Here is a 5,000-nt window from a genome sequence, read left to right on the forward strand (position 1 = left end):
GATAATAATAGTGGGGTCAATCAATGCCTATCTGTGGTTAATGGTTAATGGATACAAAGCAAAATAAATAAGCTAGACATCATAGGTCATATAGCAGGATATGAGTAATAGTGAAAAGGTTAAAGAGGGGGATTAGTTAATGATTAAATGTGATACACATCAAAAGTCATATAGCAGTTCAGGTAGGTAGAGATTAACAAGAGAGATAAGTTTTCTGAGGAAGAAGAGTGGAATTTTGCAACAATGTCCACAGGGTTTTAATTAGATTAGCAAAAGAAGAAAGGGGTTTAAGAGTGATCAGGAGAAATGTCAGGAGGGAAAGAATCCAGGAAAGGAAGCTGTTGTAACAAGGGTTGTATGTGTATCCAAGGGGAAGCAGAAGGGATAATGGGGAAGGAGGGGGGATGATGCGCCTGAAGCAGGGGGGAATGGGATGTGTTGAGAGGGAGTGGGAGGAAAGGGTGTAGGGGGAATATGAATAGGAGGAGTATGGATGGTGGCAGATACTTTGAGTGCATAAGGAATGGGAGCAGAGAGATTGAAGGATAGATGAGGCATAGGCATGTTATCTTGGGTCCTGATTAGAGTTTCAGCAGTGGAGCTGGTTGGGGTGGTCTGAGAAGCAAAGGTTTTCTAATGAGGGAGAGAAGAGGAGACAGATGTTTGAGAAGAGGAGACAGATGTTTGAGTGGAGGGAGAGGTTGATGGTTGAGAGGATGGGGTACGAGAAGATTAGGGGAGTGTTTAGCTTGTCCTGTGCAAGGAGGAGGAGGGGTATTTATTTGTTTATTGAAAATTTTCTGCAGCATCAACATCTAAAGTCATTAGCGTTGTATTCAATGCTCTCAGGTAAGGAAATGTGCCAGACATCAAAGTTCATATAGCATTATGATGAAATATTGTGGCGAACTGGGTAAAAATGATTTAACGATTAGGATGAGTGGACAGAAGGAAAAGGGAAGGGGGAGAAGAAAAGACCATGCAAAATCAGTTGAGGTGAGGGCTGAGGTCCAAGGTAGGGGTGATCCCCTACATTGGGCCTCAGTCTCTGTCTCCTAAGCTCCCTTCCACAACAGCGAGCAGGGAATGGGGGGGAGAGACGGATAGGTACCAAGGAAGTAGTTCTTTGAGTGTTTGGATTTAGAAAGGCAAAATAATTTGACTAGATGTGGGAGACGGTAGAAATTAGATGAGGAAGAGATACTGGGGGAGATGTAGGAACCTCTTGGGAGGAAAGGGGAAGGGCAGAACATATTTAGAGTACAGAATGAGAGAATGGTTAATGGTTAAAAAGCAAAGTATATGTGCTAGACATCAAAGGTCATATAGCACTATAGAAAGGTGTAATAGTGAAAAAGGTAAACAGGGGGGTTAGTTGATGTATAAATGCGCAAGGATGTCCATAAGGTAAGGCAGGGAGAAGAAAGGGGTTTAAGAGCAATTAGATCACAGTTTCTGGGAAAATGTCAGGAGAGTGAGAGACGGAGGAGGTTCATGTAGCTGAAGCAGGTGGGAATGGGATGTGTTGGGAGGGAGTGGGAGGAAGGGATGTAGGGGGAATATGAGTAGGAGGAGGATGGATGAAGTGTAGGTATGTCATCTTAGGCCATGATTATACAGTTTTGAATGTCTTCTATGGTTTCTGCTGTGGAGTCGGTTGAGGAGGTCCAAGAAATTAAGGTTTTCTTAGGGGGGAGAAGAGGGTACACATGTTTGAGGGATGGAGGGAGAGGTTGATGCAGACGATGGGGTAGAAGATGGGATGGACCGTTTAGCTTGTTTTGTGTGATGAGTTGGGCGAGGATGAAGAGGGGTAGGTACCTGGGAGTGTCTGGAATAGTGGTGGAGTTTGGAGTGTCTGGAGTTAGAATGGCCAAAGAATTTAACTGGGAGAAGGTTAAAAGGTTAATTACAATATTCCCCATTTTCCTCCATAACATTTCAACACCCTACTTCGATACAGGGTAAATTTCTAGAATGGTATCTGTGGATTCCTCTCACCCTCTAGTCCACATGAATGTAGGAATTATGCCACTGAAGCCCCTCAAACCCTCACACTCTTGGCCCCAATAGCAGAGGAGAGTATGAAAGATACCAGGGAAATTGTGGGGTAAAATATGAATAATATACATAGAAACAGTCACTATATTGCCTTATACAGGGGGCTACTACCCCCCAACCCCTACCCAGGAAAACAATGAATCCTCCACATATCCACAGCCAGGTAGAATGCATGACCGACATGCAAGAGTGCCGAGTCTGTCAAATGCTCTACCTTGCCATGAATACAAGGAGGATTCTTTATTTTCCTGAGCAGGGTTTGGGGAGCAGCAGCAACCCAAAAGGGGGGTCACATACAGCACAGCCCCCTGCACAAGAAAATATAATGACGGACTCTGTGTATACTATTCATATTTTACAACACAATTTCCCCAGTATCTTTCATGCTATCAGGGCCAAGAATGTGGGGGTTTGGGAGGTTCCATGGCATGATTTCAATATTCTTGGAGAATAAAGAGTGAGAGGAATCCATCAATACCAAAATCGTCGCAACTGGTTTTGCAATGCTATCCCAGAAAATTACCCAATGAAGTAAAAAATAGGATAAATCTTCCTCTGTTTTTAGCCAGTTGGAACACATTCACATACATTCTTGGCTGGAATATATCTTTTCGGAATATATGTTCTACAGCAAGTTTCATATACATATATATATATATATATATATATATATATATATATATATATATATATATATATATTTACATTAGAACCCAGTTAAAGAACTTCAAAAGAAGAAAAAATCTTGCTTATTACAATATAACAAATATAAAATTCATTAAGACAACATCTAATCCTTATGTTTTAAACTATACTCATAGTTAATTGATTTTGCACTCCATTGCTATATACCTTGAATATCATCTTATGTTAGATTACATAATTCTGTATTAGATCAGGCAAATAAATGTCTTAGTTAAGTACAGAATGGAATAGTACGTCAATTCTTATTACAATCATCCAAAATCTTCCATACATTAAGTGTACATTCAGCTAAACAACACATAGGACTATCTATTTCACTTCCCATATCAGGATAATAAGTTAACAAAGTTGTAAATATTAGTAATATATAGAAATAGGTGTCACTCGAGTTTCGATTTCTAATTCCGTTGATAGCAAAAAAATCTACTACAATAATTACGTAAAAACAACATACTTGCAACTTCCCGGCATCATCATCATTCATAACAAATATAGATACACAACCTCCCGAGATGAAATTCATTGCATCAGTAATGTTTCTTAATAAGTATATTAAAGCTAAAGACTTCAACGTAAAATTTCAAGAAAACACACACGTAAAAAAAAAAGAGAAAATTCACAATTACAATGTTTTCATTCCATAAACTCTTTCCTTCCTTCATGTTTCTCCTTAAACCCGACACCCTATTCATAAATAACCAAATAACCCAACCAAACCTCGTTCCATTCCATTTATCAGATACCACGAGACGAGGCCGCATGTTTTTACCTCATGAATAAGAGGAATAAGAGGTCCAAGAGTCCGGAGTCGCCGAGGTAAACAAAGAGGAAGTGAACAGCTGATGCTTCCCGCCCCGACATGTCTTTGGAAAATAAGTATTGCTTTATTTCCCTCCTTATTTCCCTCTGTTTGATATTCGGAGAAGGTTAAAGTCGCTAATATATTTCTTTCGTGTAATAGACTTCATATTTAAAAATAAAAAAATGGGCTTTATTTGGCTAAGTTTTTATTTTTATTTTTGTGACTTTTAGCGTTCGCATTGTAGCGGATTCAAGATGCGTTCGGGTTCTTGTAGAGAGCATGCCGGGCCGGCTCAGAGGATGTGAAGTTATCCAACAAATTCACAAAGAAATACCTTTCATAGAGTCGTGGTTATAAATATACATTGATATGTTCATGTTTTTTAATTAATATATATATGCATATATATACATATACATACATATATGTGTATATTTATGTATGTATGTGTATATGTATATATATATATATATATATATATATATATATATATATATATATGTATAGTTGTGTGTGTGTGTGTGTGTGTGTGTGTGTGTGTGTGTGTGTGTGTGTGTGTGTGTGTGTGTGTGTGTGTGTGTGTGTGTGTGTAATTTGTGTGTGTGCGTGTGTGTGTGCGTGTGTGTGTGCGTGTGTGTGTGCGTGTGTGTGTGCGTGTGTGTGTGTGCGTGTGTGTGTGCGTGTGTGTGCGTGTGTGTGTGTGTGTGTGTGTGTGTGTGTGTGTGTGTGTGTGTGTGTGTGTGTGTGTGTGTGTGTGTGTGTGTGTGTGTGTGTGTGTGTGTGTGTGTGTGTAAATATATATATATATATACATATATATACATATATATATAGATATATATATATTTGTGTGTATATATATATTATTCTATATATAATCCTATGTGTAGTTATATATTAAGATATATATATATATATATATATATATATATATATATATATAGTTACACATAGTAAGGTATAGTTGTATAGCTCATAGCAGTTAAATATACATTTGGCTTCATAATACAATATGATTTATGAATTAAAATAAAAGGATATGATTAAAGGCTAAACATCATTCTCAATAAACTTCACCCAATGATGTTCCTCTGAAAATCTTTTTGTCTAAATACTAAAGCAAAAACAAAATTGTCTTCGTTCACTGCTTTTAAATCATGGATACTGACGAGAAACCTACTCCACTGAAAAAAAAATTAAACATCTAGAGCACAGGCTTATCTTAAATGTTTGTTGGAATCATTGTTTCAATTTTCCAACAATCTTTACTTGGCCAATCTTTTACTTTCTTTCCCGAGGATAAAATGTCAAAGTTTGGTTTTCAAATATTGGAATTTATTTGATGTTTACATACACTGACCAATTTTTACGTCTTGAATTTCCAGCTGGGTTAGTTAGGGTGGATAATATATTCCCATCCTCCCTTCTCTTC

General features: G+C 37.8%; 1 protein-coding gene across 1 annotated transcript in view; it reads right to left on the reverse strand.

Moving 5' to 3' along the window:
• LOC125044123 (SWI/SNF-related matrix-associated actin-dependent regulator of chromatin subfamily A containing DEAD/H box 1 homolog) overlaps nucleotides 1-3,642 on the reverse strand; it is a 28,034-nt gene extending 24,392 nt beyond the window's left edge. Inside the window, 1 exon segment of the mRNA XM_047640573.1 lies at nucleotides 3,536-3,642. The gene's annotated coding sequence lies outside the window, so the exon portion shown is untranslated.
• Between the last annotated feature and the right edge of the window lie 1,358 nt (nucleotides 3,643-5,000).

The sequence above is a fragment of the Penaeus chinensis genome, chromosome 35, assembly GCF_019202785.1.
Source record: "Penaeus chinensis breed Huanghai No. 1 chromosome 35, ASM1920278v2, whole genome shotgun sequence".
NCBI classification, from domain to species: domain Eukaryota; kingdom Metazoa; phylum Arthropoda; class Malacostraca; order Decapoda; family Penaeidae; genus Penaeus; species Penaeus chinensis.